This window comes from Budorcas taxicolor, chromosome 24 (assembly GCF_023091745.1).
Source record: "Budorcas taxicolor isolate Tak-1 chromosome 24, Takin1.1, whole genome shotgun sequence".
Taxonomy (NCBI): Eukaryota; Metazoa; Chordata; class Mammalia; order Artiodactyla; family Bovidae; genus Budorcas; species Budorcas taxicolor.
Window position 1 is genome coordinate 533317 of NC_068933.1, and position 15859 is coordinate 549175.

General features: G+C 38.8%; 1 pseudogene; it reads right to left on the reverse strand.

Annotated features, from left to right (window-relative positions):
• Positions 1 to 3067: 3067 nt before the first annotated feature.
• LOC128068157 (frizzled-3-like) overlaps positions 3068 to 15859 on the reverse strand; it is a 43703-nt pseudogene continuing 30911 nt past the window's right edge.

Below are 15859 nucleotides of genomic sequence, written 5' to 3' on the forward strand. Positions count from 1 at the left end.
CCAAGAGGGGGCGAAACGGGGAATTCCAACTCTACACTGCCAGTGTAAATTAAAATAACCACTTGAGTTGAAGATGCCTATACGTTAAAATGCCACAACTACACTTTTGGGTATACATCCCATGAACATTCTTGGTCACACTGGGAACTCTATGTCCATCAGCAAAACAATGAGTAAATGAATGAGAGTATATTTGTCCATTAAATCTGCAGTTAAAATGAACAAGCTAGTGGTACACATACTGTCATGTATATTCTCAGTAACTTAAAACATGGCATTTGCTAAAGTTTGGTACTGAATGGTTTAAAAAACAGTTTATGTATGTATGTCTGTGTGTAAGTAACAGTTAATAGCAGCAACAATAAATGAAAAAATAAGTAACAGAACATTCGAGCACTTATTATTCAGAAGGCACACGTCTAACTACATCTAGATGTGTAAAAACTGTCCTAGGAGACAGATTCTACTACTATTTCTATCTAACACGATTACTCTTTTATTACTATGAGATTCCATTACTCATTCTACAGATGAGGAATTGAAATGGAAAGAGGTGAAGATGATCTAAAGCTATAAAACCAGTAAATAATAAGAGTGAGATATGAAGCCAGGATTCCTAGCCCAGACTTTATAGCTTAATAACTATGTTAGTTATTATACCATTTTCTATTCTTTTTAGGATGTTGGAAATCCAACATTATTTCTGTAAGTTGGAAATAAAAAACACTTATAGAACCTATGACTGTAAAGAAATGAATATACACACAGATTTTTATACAGCTCAAACTGGTTCTAAAGATCCTAAAAGATTCTTTGGAATGTTTTGAAAATAGTGTCGTCCCAACTACTCTAATTTACTAATTTACATGTTTGAGATCTGGTATTTTTCAGATCATTATTTCAGAGCCAAAGATTCTTTCTTTTATAGTCCTAAGATAATATATATTTGGAATCCTACAAAGCTTACATGGAGAAGCACATGATGTAATTCAATCATCTCTTTCTCTCTCATTAGAGGCAAAATTTGATTACTTAGCTTCAGGCCTGAAAATTCATATTAAGAGTTCCTAATAAGCAATTCTATCAAGAAATGTAATAAAATTTGAATTATTCATTTTTTCTGGTCTCCCAATTATAGATTGGTTTTTTAAAAGCCAGTAGCTAATATTTATAATATTATATATAAATTATGATATAATAATTAAAATGTAATTTTGTGTAGATTTATACCACAAAATAAAAAAGGAAATGGTATTTTCAGTCATCAAGTATTTATGAGAATTGACTATATGCTAATCACACACTCCTTGTTTCCAGTAAACCTGGAATGTTTCTTAAAAATGTCTTCTCTTCTCAATCTACACATTACCATTCTCAATGCCATCATCTACTAACCTATAGAACATGCTTTGAAAAAATATGAAAAAGATGTTCTTGCATTGAAAGAGTTCACTGTCTATTAGGGGAAAGAGATAAACAGAAGTTATCTATAACGCATAAGTACTTTAATAAAGTGAGCAAGTCACTTCACATTTCTAAGCCTCAAATGAGATAAAGGTTTTGTAAGAACTCTAAATTACAGAGGAAACGTGAATAAACCATCTCTAAGGTCCTCTCTAGATTAAAATTCTATGATTATCTGATCTCTTTAAATTAAAAGGTAAATCACAAAATATTTAGTATGCAAAAAAGAAAAACTGTATGCAGGTCAGGAAGCAACAGTTAGAACTGGACATGGAACAACAGACTGGTTCCAAATAGGAAAAGGAGTACGTCAAGGCTGTATATTGTCACCCTGCTTATTTAACTTCTATGCAGGGTACATCATGAGAAACACTGGACTGGATGAAACACAAGCTGGAATCAAGATTGCCGGGAGAAATGTCAATCACCTCAGATATGCAGATGACACCACCCTTATGGCAGAAAGTGAAGAGGAACTAAAAAGCCTCTTGCTGAAAGTCAAAGAGGAGAGCGAAAAAGTTGGCTTAAAGCTCAACATTCAGAAAATGAAGATCATGGCATCCGGTCCCATCACTTCATGGGAAATAGATGGGGAAACAGTAGAAACAGTGTCACACTTTATTTTGGGGGGCTCCAAAATCACTGCAGATGGTGATTGCAGCCATGAAATTAAAAGACACTTACTCCTTGGGAGAAAAGTTATGACCAACCTAAATAGCATATTCAAAAGCAGAGATATTACTTTGCCGACTAAGGTCCGTCTAGTCAAGGCTATGGTTTTTCCTGTGGTCATGTATGGATGTGAGAGTTGGACTGTGAAGAAGGCTGAGCACTGAAGAATTGATGCTTTTGAACTGTGGTGTTGGAGAAGACTCTTGAGAGTCCCTTGGACTGCAAGGAGATCCAACTGGTCCATTCTGAAGGAGATCAGCCCTGGGATTTCTTTGGAAGGAATGATGCTAAAGCTGAAACTCCAGTACTTCGGCCACCTCATGCGAAGAGTTGACTCATTGAAAAAGACTGTGATGCTGGGAGGGATTGGGGGCAGGAGCAGAAGGGGACAACCAAGGATGAGATGGCTGGATGGCATCACCGACTCGATGGACATGAGTCTGAGTGAACTCTGGGAGTTGGTGATGGACAGGGAGGCCTGGTGTGCTGTGATTCATGGGATCACAAAGAGTTGGACACGACTGAGTGACTGAACTGAACTGAAGACCAACTGAAAGATGAAACTGTTTGTACAAATGCATTCTAATTTTTTTCAAAACTGTTAAAAACTCCCGTTCTAAGTATCAGTAAAATTTCCACAGACACTGTCTTTTAATCAACATCTTCCCCTCAAACCTGCAGACTTCTAAGTAATCAACAAGCAACTGTTTTGTGATAACAGAAGTAAGGTGCTTAAAAGCCCATGGCTTGGACTCACAAAAGTGATCTTTTAGAAGGAAGGTGTTAACAGAAACGTGTGTATGACATTCTTACTACAATAAATTTGTTCATTAACTTCACTTCAAAATTTTAATGTTCAGGTTTTTCATGAAGAGTTAAAAAGAAAAACACAGCTAAGATTAGCTCTTTTCACTGTTAAATATTTTGAAATTTAGAACAAGGTTTCCCTTACCTGATATGGACATGGAATGTGATATTCTCTGCAGTGTTCTTGCATCCATGTTGTTTCCCAGATGCCGCGGTAAGCTTGCTCATAAAAGTAGCATCCAATTACAACCATGAGTGGTACAAGATAGAGTGCTGAAAACACCAGTCCGGATCATAAACTTCACCAGTTTATCCTGGTTCTCCTTTTCTAATGGAATCTCAACTCGCAGTCTGTTTAGGGATATAATGCCGGCTAAAAGGAGTGAAATCCCAACTACCACATACAGGCAGAGGGGTGCAAGAACAAAATACCTCAAGGCATCAACATTGTAGAGACCAACAAACCACACGCCACTGATACTGTCACCTTCACTTTTATTCATCGCTAAAAGGATGACGGTCAGCATTCCAGGGATGCCCCACTCACTGGCATCAAACAGTAAGGCTTTCTTCTCAATAGCTTCACTACCCCACTTTGGCACAGCTGCCAAGAACCACATGATGGTAAGAATCACCCACCAAATGCTGCCAGCCATAGTGAAAAAAATAGAGTATCATAAAAAGCATGATACAGGCTTTGTTATGAGTTCCTTGGGTCACTGTGGAAGCTTTATACTGTGCAGGGCTGGATGCACTGCAGGTGACTCGGTACTCAAGCAAAAACACAATAAAGAAAATTAATGACACCATCATGGAGCAGACGGCATAAATTATAATGCGTCTTTCAGGATAATGGAATCTTATCACATCAATCAGAAAAGTTAAAAAAGTAAACAATGTGGCAGAGAGGCAAATGACTGAAACCAATCCTATGAAATACTGAGCAAATGAAAGCTCTTCTCTCCTAAAGTACATATTTGGACAAGGAGGTGAACAATCACGCACGTGCAAAAAGGGAACAGCCAAGATCAGGATCAATTTTCAACTCTCGGGGACACCAAAAGCCAGAGTCCCTTTGCACTGCCACTGAGGCTCCTTCAGTAGGATCGCCAGCTAAATTCAGGTCCACCAGCCGAGGAGACGGTTCACCACAATCTGGGAACCTGAGACACAAGACAAGAATCATTTACTTATTTGGATTTGGATTTCCACATTTAGCAGCTGTGGCTTATTTATGCTTATGTTCTTGGAGAACATTACGATATGTCGAAGAAATAATGCAAATATCTTGCTTGTGGGTCATACAAGGAGATATTCCACAGTTGGCAAAAAAAGAAAAATGTATACTTAATTTTGTTTTGGCTTCAAAAATATCACTGTTTATTAAAACAGGCATAGTCATTAATAAATAGTGTAATTAATACGATTTATTTAGGACACACAGTTTACAGTAAGATTTCAAACTATAAATATATATAAACATACATAAAAAGCTCCAGTAGAACAGTAGCTAAAAGTTTTTTTTTAACATTTAATTACAAGATAGTCCTCAATTTACCCTAGACTCAAATAGAACTTTCTTAAAAATAAGAGGTAAAAATCTTCCCTAGAATAAGATGGTGGAGGAGTCGGTGGACATGGGGTACATCTCTCTCCAAGGATACATCAGGAATATACCTTCAGAGACAGAAGTGCATGCAGAACACCAGCTAACAGGGGACAAGAGTACCTGACCAGTGGAAAAGAATACAGAGGACCACGCAAAACTCGGTAGGATGAAGGAACTACGGGAAAAACAGGAGTGTTAGAAGGACTGGACCTGCCCTCAGTGGGTGGGGGAACTGAGGCAGGGGTCCAATCCCCGCATGGGGCAATTGTCTGAGTCAGAGGAGAAACATTTAAGGCTGAGAGTGAAACAGCTGATCTGTGGCAGCCTAAATGGAATGAGAATCAGACAGTCCTTGCCGCAGCCATACACACCCTGGACAAGGACACTGGTCCCCTGGAAGGCACAGCAGCTGGGAGCTGGAGTTTAGGGATTGTGGGACAATCCCAGGGCGAGAGCTGCTGTTGACTGCGGAGAGATAGACTGAGGGGGTGTGAGGGAAAAGAGAAGGATTGAGGGGATATGAGGGAGGAAAGCCAGGCAGCCATGGAAGCAAGGCAATAATGCTGAGTCACGGGTAGGGGATGGAGCCACCACCATAGCCTATCTCTCCCCACACGCTAGCATCGGCAGCTGAACAATAGGGAGACGCTGGCCAGGACCCCACCCAGGGTGCCACTTAAGTGCCAGGGGTGCCAACCTACAGACTAGGATCCCAGCCAAAGGGCCCCTCTATGTGCCTGACACATCGAACAACAGAGAAGGACCTCAGGCAAGGTAGCCCTCTAAGTGCCTGAACAGGCAGAGCTACAGATAGGCCTTTTGATCACCAGCTACAAGAGGCTCAAAAAAAGACTCTGATAGGGACATAACTCCTGCAGTGGCGGCAGTCCATGTCCTTGCACACTTGGCGCTGCCAGGGTCCCTGCAAGCCAAGCAGCTGTGCCACATTCATGCTCAACTCTCACTGGGGCACAGCTGCCACAGGCAAAAAGAGTCTTGCATCTATGCCCACAGGGTCGCTTCAGTCATGTGTAGCTTTTTGCTGCCCTGTAAACTGTGGCCTGCCAGGCATCTCTGTCAGGGAGGAGGAGGTTCTCCAGGCAAGAACACTGGAGCGTACCGGCCAGTACTGGTTGCCATAACCTTCTAGAGCACTGTATTTCCTGCTGCCCTAGCAGCCAACTCCCCTGAGTACCTGATGCTGCCAGAACCCCTGCAACCCAAGCAGCTGCACCACCTCCACACCTGGCCTTCACAGGGACAAACCCAAGTCCTCCAGGGCAGCCACAGGAGCAAACCCCAGTGGACGACCCACATGTATAGGTGGAAATGAAACCACAACTGAAACCCAAGGGCAGTGTGGCTAAGGAAGAAGACCTAAAACCTTACCACAAGCTGCAGATTAAATCCACACAATCAACTAGGAAGACCCTGTCTCTGTGGAATAGATAAAAGGTCATTGAGAGCTCCCACAAAAGAACACTCAGTAGTTCTGATAGCTGTGGACACTGGAGGCAAGAACACACAGGAGTAGGACCAGATTAGAATCTGAGCTGCCCCACAGCAGGTCCAGAGATCAGCACAGCGCTGGAGGGCATCCGAGGGAGGTAAAGTGGACTATGACTCCCTGCGGGGGAAAGGACGCTGACAGCAATGACTCAAGAAAAACATTAACTATTCTTTTTGACTTGTTCTATAGATTCTTTTGGATTTTTTTTTTCTTCTCTTTTTTTCCTCCCTCTGTTTTAGCTGTCGATTTTACTGGTACTATGAAATCCAATTAAGCTTTTGAGCTTTATTTTTTCTAGTCACATTTTTTATTGTTATAAACCTCTGCCTCTACATTGGGCTTCTGCAGTTCTGTGGAGTTTTCCTTTTTTTTTTTCTTTTCTTTTTTAAAATTTTTTAAACCTATTTTTATTTTTTCTATATTTATTCCTTAGTTTTCTTTTCCTATGGTTCTTTTCCTCTTGCAGTTCATCTGTAACATATATAAATCTTCTTTATCTACCTTTATCTAACTTTGCATATCTATTCTTTTCTTTCTCTCCTTTCCTCTCAACATAGTTGTTAGTTTTAGTTTCAATGCTTTATTCCCCAGTTGGCACTTTGATTTAGTTTTGTTGTCTAGTTTGTGCATTGGCTAGTTTTGTTTTGGCAGATATAATTTTTGGTTTCTTTTGTTCACTGGGTCAATCTATTGTACTTTATTTTTGCTGGACTTTTTGGATTTTGCCTATGGGTGTATATGTATATGTGTATATTTAGTCACACTTTTTAATGTTGTTATAAACCTCTGCCTCTACATTGGGCTTTTGCAGTTCTGTGGAGTTTTCCTTTTTTCTTTCTTCCATTTTTTTTCTTTTCTCCTCTTTATAATTTTAATTTTTAAAAATCTATTGTATGTTTTGTATATTTATCCCTTTCTTTGCCTTTCCTACTGTTTTTTTCCCCTTGCAGTTAATCTTTAATGTATATAAATCTTCATCTCAGTTTAGTTCAGTTCAGTTCAGTTTAGTCACTCAGTCATATCCGACTCTTTGCGACCCCAAGAATCGCAGCACGCCAGGCCTCCCTGTCCATCACCAACTCCCAGAGTTCACTCAGACTCAGGTCCATTGAGTCAGTGATGCCATCCAGCCATCTCATCCTCTGTCATCCCCTTCTCCTGCCCCCAATCCCTCCCAGCATCAGAGTCTTTTTCAGTGACTCAACTCTTCGCATGAGATGGCCAAAGTACTGGAGTTTCAGCTTTAGCATCATTCTTTCCAAAGAAATCCCAGGGCTGATCTCCTTCAGAATGGACTGGTTGGATCTATCTAAATCTGCATTTCCATTCTTTCTTTTCTTTCCTTCCTTTCCTCTCAACTTATTTGTTAGTTTTTTTTTCATTGCTCTATTCCCCACTTGGCACATTGCTTTAGTTTTGTTTTCCAGTTTGTGCTTTAGTTAGTTTTGTTCTTAACTGGTAAATATAATTTTTTATTTCCTTTGTTTGCCGGATCAATCTACTTTACATTATTTTTGTTGGACTGTTTTGACTTTGCTCACAGGTGTATATGTATATGAAGAAGGAATTCCTAAGGCCTGGACTCCATCTTAGGCCTGTTCATGCTGATCATGCTCGGCCACCTTTCCAACGGACTCTGAACTCTGTGTTTAGGGCCTACGGGAAAAAACAACAGAAGAATAAGACCCCCTCCAGACAGGGGAACCTTGAAGATCATATCTAGGTTACTCATAGCCTAAGAGGAAACATACACTAATCACCCTTTCCTCCAGGCAGGCCATAAATTTTTCTGTATCTCTCGGAGTGTAACCTTGGGCTGATTGATTATTGGTTGATTGTTTGAGCACATAAGCACATAGCACATGAATGATGGGGTTACTGGGGCTGTATTTTCCTTGGTTTATGTAAGTCTCAAGGAATTTGGGGTGGTGGGTTCAGACACATGCACATGGGGTATAAAAGATTTTCACAAATGCTGGTCGGGGTCCTTGGCTAAGAGGAGACTCTGCCTTGGGCCCGCCGGTGTAATAAACTGCACTTCACTATCTGCATTGTCCTTCTGAGTGAGTTTGTTTTCCGGAACACATGGCTATAACATGTATATTCCATTATTTTAACTAGTATTTGCCTGATGTTGTAACTGCCATTTGTCTGGGGTTCATCTTTGGTTTCTCATTTTTGTATATTTGTTTTAATCTCACTTAATGCCATAACAAACCACTTGTGGAATCTTTGTTTCTGACCAGAGAGCAAGTCCTGAACCTCTGGAGTAGGAGCACTCACCTCCAAGACCCCAGACTACCAGAGAACTAACCATAGGGAGTATCAAATAGTGAGAACTCACACAAAGGAAACCACCTGAACACAAGACCCAGCATCACCCAACCACCAGTAGCACCCTGTGCAGGATGCCTCATCTAAACAACAAACAAAACAAAAATACAAACTCAATCATCAGCAGATAGGATTACCACCTCACTCAGCCTTACCCATGAGAGGAAACACAAACAAACAAACAAAAACTCAACACAAATCTCACTCTACACAAAGCTTACACAACCATGGGACCAGCCTTAGGTGGGCAGAAACCAAAAGAAAGAATTCAACCTTCTTCAAGGAAAGAATTCAACTTCGCTTGAAGCCTGGGAAAAGGAGACTTCAAACACAATAATTAAGAAAAAATTATGAAAAGGCAGCGAAATACTACACAAATGAAGAAGCAAACCAGAAACACAGAATTCCAAATAAATAAAGAGGAAACAGACAAACTACCTGAAAAACAATTCAGAATAAGGATAGTAAAGATGATCAAAAACCTAGAAAACAAAACGGAGAAAATGCAAGAATCAATTATCAAAGACCTAGAAGAATTAAAAGAATGAAAAGAACTGAGGATAGTCTCAGAGACCTCTGGGACAACAGCAAATGCACCAACATTCAAATTAGAGGGGCCCCAGAAGAATGAGAGAAAAGAAAGGGTATGAGAAAGATTTTGAGAGATTATAGTTGAAAACTTCCCCGACGTGGAAAAGCAAATAGTCAGTCAAGTCCAAGAGGCTCACAGAGTCCCATACAGGATAAACGCAAGGAGAAACACGCCCAAACACACAATGTAACAAAGACTAAACACAAAGAAAGAATATTCAAAGCAGCAAGAGAGAAGCAACAAGTAACATACAAGGGAAACCCCATACACTTAACAGCTACTCTTTCAGCAGAAACTCTGCAGGCCAGAAGGGAATGGCAGGATATATTTAAAGTACTCAAAGGGAAAAATCTACAACCAAGATTACTGTACCTGGCAAGGATCTCATTGAAAATTGATGGAGAAATAAAAAGCTTTCCAGACAAGCAAAAGTTAAGAGAATTCAATACCACCAAACCAGCTTTACAACAAATGTTAAAAGGACTTATACAGTCAAGAAATATAACAGAAGAAAAAAGGTCTAAAAAATAAACCCCAAACAATTAAGAAAATGGCAATAGGAACATATAGAGCAATAATTACTTTCAGTGTACATGGATTAAATGCTCCAACCAAAAGACACAGACTGGCTGAATGGATACAAAAGCAAGACTCATATACATGCTGTCTACAAGAAACCCACTTTAGACCTAAGGACACATACAGACTGAAAGTGAGAGGATGGAAAAATATATTGCATGCAAACAGGAAGTAAAAGAAAGCTGGAATAGCAATCCTCATATCAGACAAAGTAGACCTTAAAATAAACAAAAGTACAAGAGATAAGGAAGGACACTACAGAATGATCAAGGGATCAGTCCAAAAGGAAGACATAACAATTATAAATATCTATGCACCCAACATAGGAGCACCTCGATACATAAGACAAACACTAACAGACATCAAAGGAGAAACTGACAGTAACACAATAATAGTAAGAGACTTTGACGCCCCACTCACACCAATGGACAGATCATCAAAACAGAAAATTAATAAGGAAACACAAGTCTTAAATGACACATTAGATGAGATGGATCTCACTGATATCTTCAGGACATTCCATCCAAATGCAGAATACACCTTCTTCCCAAGGGCACATGGAACATTCTCCAGGCTAGGCCACATCTTAGGTCACAAATCAAACCTCAGTAAATTTAAGAAAATTGAAATCCTATCAAGCATCTTCTCTGACCACAACGCTATGAGACCAGATATCAATTACAAGAAAAAAACTGTAAGAAACACAAACACATGGAGATTAAACAACATGTTTCTAAATCACCAACAGGTTACCGAAGAAGATAAAAGGGAAATAAAAAAATTCCTAGAAACAAATGACAATGAAAACACGACAACTCAAAACCTATGGGATGCAGCAAAAGCAGCTCTAAGAGGGAAGTTCATGACAATACAACCCTACCTCAAGCAACAAGGAAAACATGGACTAGACAACCTAACTTTACACCTGAAACAACTGAAGAAAAAAGCCCCGAAATTAGTAGAAGTAAAGAAATCACAAAGATCCAAGCAGAAATAAATGAAAAAGTAATGAAAGAAACAATAATAAAGATTAATAAAACTAAAAGCTGGTTCTTTGAGAAGATAAACAAAATTGACAAACCTTTAGCCAGATTCATCAAGAAAGAGAGAGAGAAGAATCAAATCAACAAAATTAGAAATGAAAAGGAGAGGTTACCTCAGACAACGCAGAAATACAAAGAATTGTGAGACTATTATGAACAACTATGGTAATAAAATGGATAACCTGGAAGAAATTGACAGATTCTTAGAAAACTTCTATCTTCCAAGATTGAACCAGGAAGAAATAGAAATTATGAACAACCCAACTGCAAGCACTGAAATTGAAGCTGTGATCAAAAATCTCCCAAAAAACAAAAGCCCAGAACCAGATGGCTTCAAAGGAGAATTCTATCAAACATTTAGAGAACATCTAATACCTACCCTTCTAAAACTCTTTCAAAAATTGCAGAGGAAGGAACACTTCCAAACTCATACTACAAGGCCACCATCAACCTGATACTAAAACCAGACAAAGATAATATTAAAAAAGAACACTCCAGGCCAATATATCACTGATGAACAGAGATGCAAAAATCCTCAACAAAATTTTACCTAACAGAATTTAGCAACACATCAAAAAGTTCATACACCATGATCAAGTTGGGTTTATACCAGGAATCCAAGGATTCTTCAACATATGCAAATCAATCAATGTGATACACCATATTAACACATTGACAAAAAGATCATATCATCTCAATGGATGCAGAAAAAGCCTTTGACAAAATGTAGCACCCATTTATGATTAAAACTCCTCAAAAAACGGGCACAGAAGGAAACTTCCTCAACACAGTAAAGGGCATATATGGTAAGTCTATAGCAAACATTATTCTCAATGGTAAAAAAAAACTGAAAGCATTCCTGTTGGGAGCCGCGTTAGGCATTAATGACAAAACGGAGGCACAGCCCCCAGCCCCCTCTCCTCATTCTGAAGGCACAGACCTGGGATGAAGGAGTTAGGCCTTGTAATTCTGACTTGTCTTTTCCTTTCCTCAGCTGAATTGACTAAAAAGGAATATTAAGGTGCTTATTGTTCTTGAGAGGAGCATGAGAAGGCACAAAGCTTTCTGCAGCTGTGCTCACAGAATAATTCATAAAGTTAATCACTGACCATTTGTTTAAGGACTTTTACAAAACAGTGTTCCAGGATGAGTACATAGGCCGCAGCTTGAGGCCATGGGAGCGATTGCTATCTGAAGCTTAATTGTGAGGAAAATGTTTATGGCAAAGGAGTTTACTGAATTTAGGGCTTCAGTTCAGTTCAGTTCAGTCAGTCGTGTCCAACTCTTTGCGACCCCACGAATCGCAGCACGCCAGGCCTCCCTGTCCATCACCATCTCCCGGAGTTCACTTAGACTCAGGTCCATCGAGTCAGTGATGCCATCCAGCCATCTCATCCTCTGTTGTCCCCTTTTCCTCCTGCCCCCAATCCTTCCCAGCATCAGAGTCTTTTCCAATGAGTCAACTCTTCGCATGAGGTGGCCAAAGTACTGGAGTTTCAGCTTTACCATCATTCCTTCCAAAGAAATCCCAGGGTTGATCTCCTTCAGAATGGACCAGTTGGATCTCCTTGCAGTCCAAGGGACTCTCAAGAGTCTTCTCCAACACCACAGTTCAAAAGCATCAATTCTTCGGCACTCAGCCTTCTTCACAGTCCAACTCTCACATCCATACATGACTACTGGAAAAACCATAGCCTTGAGTAGACAGACCTTAGTCAGCAAAGTAATGTCTCTGCTTTTGAATATGCTATCTAGGTTGGTCATAACTTTTCTCCCACATGCTTCATGGTCAAAAAAACAAAATTGAAAAAAAAAAAAGAAAGAAAGAAAGAAAAATAGAAATGACAGAACTACTACAGTCATTAACACTGAAATCATAAAGATATTCAAGTCCCATTAAATCATTAAAGATATTTAATAATGAGGCAACAAATGATTATGTTCTCTATATCTTCTCATCTTTTATAAATGGCATTACTTTTCTACTCAGGAATAAGGGAAAGATGTTAACAATCAATATCCTGATTATGTTTTTCTTAATTATTTTTAAAATTTCTTCATAGAAATGTTTTTCTTTTTCCACCTTTTTCATTTCATTCCAAATTCCTAAGGAAATGGAACAGCTCTGAGGCATGAAACTTCTGTTCAAAATTATAAGTAATATACACACTTCAAAAAGTTCTTAAAAACTGATGAACCAGAAGACAAATAATTTTAAATATACTGCAAAAGAAGCAATGGTCCATGAAAAATCTATGATTTTCACACCTACTACATTCCGTATCTTCAGGCCAAAGAACACTAAACAGCTCCTTGAGCTTCGAACACTCACTGTGAGCCCGCTGACAGAGCCTACGGCAGGGAAGTGTGACACGACCGTATTCCACACAGACAGGAGCACAGAGGGCACAGAGAGATGGCCGGAAACCCCGAGAGCAGTCCAAACTCACCACAGGGCGGAATGGCCAGCAAAAAGTTCAAGTCAGATCATTAGATGGAGAGTTGTATACAAGTCAAAGTTTTCTTCGTATTTAATATGGCAATATTCTTGTTTTTTCTGTTTTAAAAGATTTCTGAAGGCAATTAAAATTTTCTGAAGGTAAACTTTTGCTTTTTTTTTCAACAAAACCCTCTTCATCCTACCCCTAGAGATTCTGATTTGGTTAAGTATGAGGTGTACTGCAGAATCTATATGGATATTTTCATTATCGTATGAGGTGTACTGCAGAATCTATATGGATATTTTTATTATTACAGGTGATAGTAATGAAAAGGCGTGGCTGAGAACAACAAATAACAATACAGTCCATTTTATATAGAAAAATCCACAAAAGATACGCGTCAAATGCTCAGAAACCTGATTACTGCTTGCTAATGGGATTACAAGAGATTTCCATTTTGTTTTTCTTATGTACTTCAATTTCTGTATTTTTGTCAACTAATATGTATCAATAGGAAAGGAGGATGAAAAATGAAAGGAAAGAGTAGGAGAGGAAGAGTAGTCGTTATACATAGTAGTACATATTTTGAGGTGGGAGGTAAAGGAAGAGATGTCACTTTGGTCTCATAGTTTCCTGTTCTTTTTACATTAAAAGAAAAATTTAAAAACATACACTAGAGTTCTTTGAACTCTGAAATCACATGATTTAAACAGAGCTAACACTGTAAGCTGATATTAAGAAAACAGAAAAAATAGTGGCCGCAAACATAAAACCATACTAAAATTATCATCATAACCACAGGAACAGATCAATTATCCCAAGAAGTGTACATCTGGGCTTTTGACTACCGAATATTTTTTTCACATGTTTATGTAACCAGTTTCAGAGTCACTGCTGATTTTTAATTAATAACATATTCTCACCACAAGGCCTTTCCACTAAGACTCAATCAATTTACTTCTACCTTGATATAAAATATTTTCCAGAAGACTTCTATGCACAATGCAGTCACAAAACCAAGAGTCACTTAGAGAAACTGGTGTTAAAAGAAGTTAACTGTATAAGAGTTGTGATAACTGATACATAACTATAAGTGACAATCACTTTACCATTAATATATAAAATAACACTACATATAATATTATATATACACACTATACATAATAAATATAACATGTTTATATATAGTAACATATAACAAACTATATGCAACCAGCACTTCCAAGCATGAAGAAATAATTTTAAATTAATAACTTTAAATTAAATCAATGTTCCCATCAAGAACAATTTCAAAATACAGGAAAAGTTTTAAAGTACCTATTGAAGGCTACTAGAGAACTACTGAAGGAAAACAACTAGACAGACCAGGAATCAGAGAGCAGGGAAGCATGCAGAGGTGGCCTGATAAGTGCGGCTACTTCTCCAAGGAGGTATCTGTTGAACCTGGGTGTAAGGCAAGAGACTGAGAAGCAAGTTTTGCCCAGGCTGATGCTAGAGAACCAAGAAACCAGGAGGGCTCTGGTAGTCGTGCAAAACCATATATAATGGAATCACCTTGCTGTACCCCATGAAACTAATACAATACTGTTAATAGATGATACTCAAATATAAAATAAAAATTAGAAGGAAAAAAAAGACTACAGACAAAATTCAAAACAAAAGTGACAGATGGGTGAACAGGGAAGTTCCTAGGTTTGGGCCCTTCAAGATATTTGAAAATTCTGGAGATGCACAGGGCAGGAGGTTAAAAAGCTATGCACAAAGCTGCTGAAAAGCAGAGTGGAGATTTTGGCAGTGTTATCAGTATGAGGAAACATAAATTAGAGGCTCAAGTCCAGCTAGGGGAAACGAGCATAACTCTTTTGCAGCTGGAAGCCCCTCCCCTGAGTGACCACACTTCAGCAGTGGGGGCAAATGACAGGAAGGCAGAGACCGATCAAAACTGAAACCCAATGGAGTATTACTCAGCCATTAAAAAGAATACATTTGAATCAGTACTAATGAGATGGATGAAACTGGAGCTGATTATACAGAGTGAAGTAAGCCTGAAAGAAAAACATCAATACAGTATACTAACACATATATATGGAATTTAGAAAGATGGTAATGATGACCCTGTATGCGAGAGAGCAAAAGAGACACAGATGTGTGGAGCGGACTTCTGGACTCTGAGGGAGAGGGTGGGATGATTTGGGAGAATGGCATTGAAACATGTATACTATCACGTAAGAAATGAATTGCCAGTGTATGTTCGATGCAGAATACAGGATGCTTGGGGCTGGTGCACGGGGATGATCCAGAGAGATGATATAGGGTGGGAGGTGGGAGGGGGGTTCATATTTGGGAACTCATGTACACCTGTGGTGGATTCATGTCAATGTATGGCAAAACCAATACAGTATTGTAAAGTAAAATAAAGTAAAAATTAAAATTAAAAAAAAAAAAAAAACTGAAACCCAGCCTCAACTCAGCTCAGCCCCAAGACTGTACATGAGAAATATGTTTGAGAAAATAAAAGATGAAGGATTCCAGAAAATTGGAATCTATCATAAGAAGGGACAAATGGAAATTCTGTAAGTGAAAGACATAAATGATGACAGTAAGAGCTCATTAGATATACCATAAGAAAGAACTGGCAAAATGGAAAACAAGGCAATAGAAAATATCCAAACCAGAAGCACAGAGACCAAAACCTACTGAAAAATACAGGAAAAAAAACACATAATAAATGTGTAAAACACATGAAAATGTTTAGGAAATACATAACTGGAACCTCAAAAGGGAAGAAAGAATGAACAGAGGCAATAT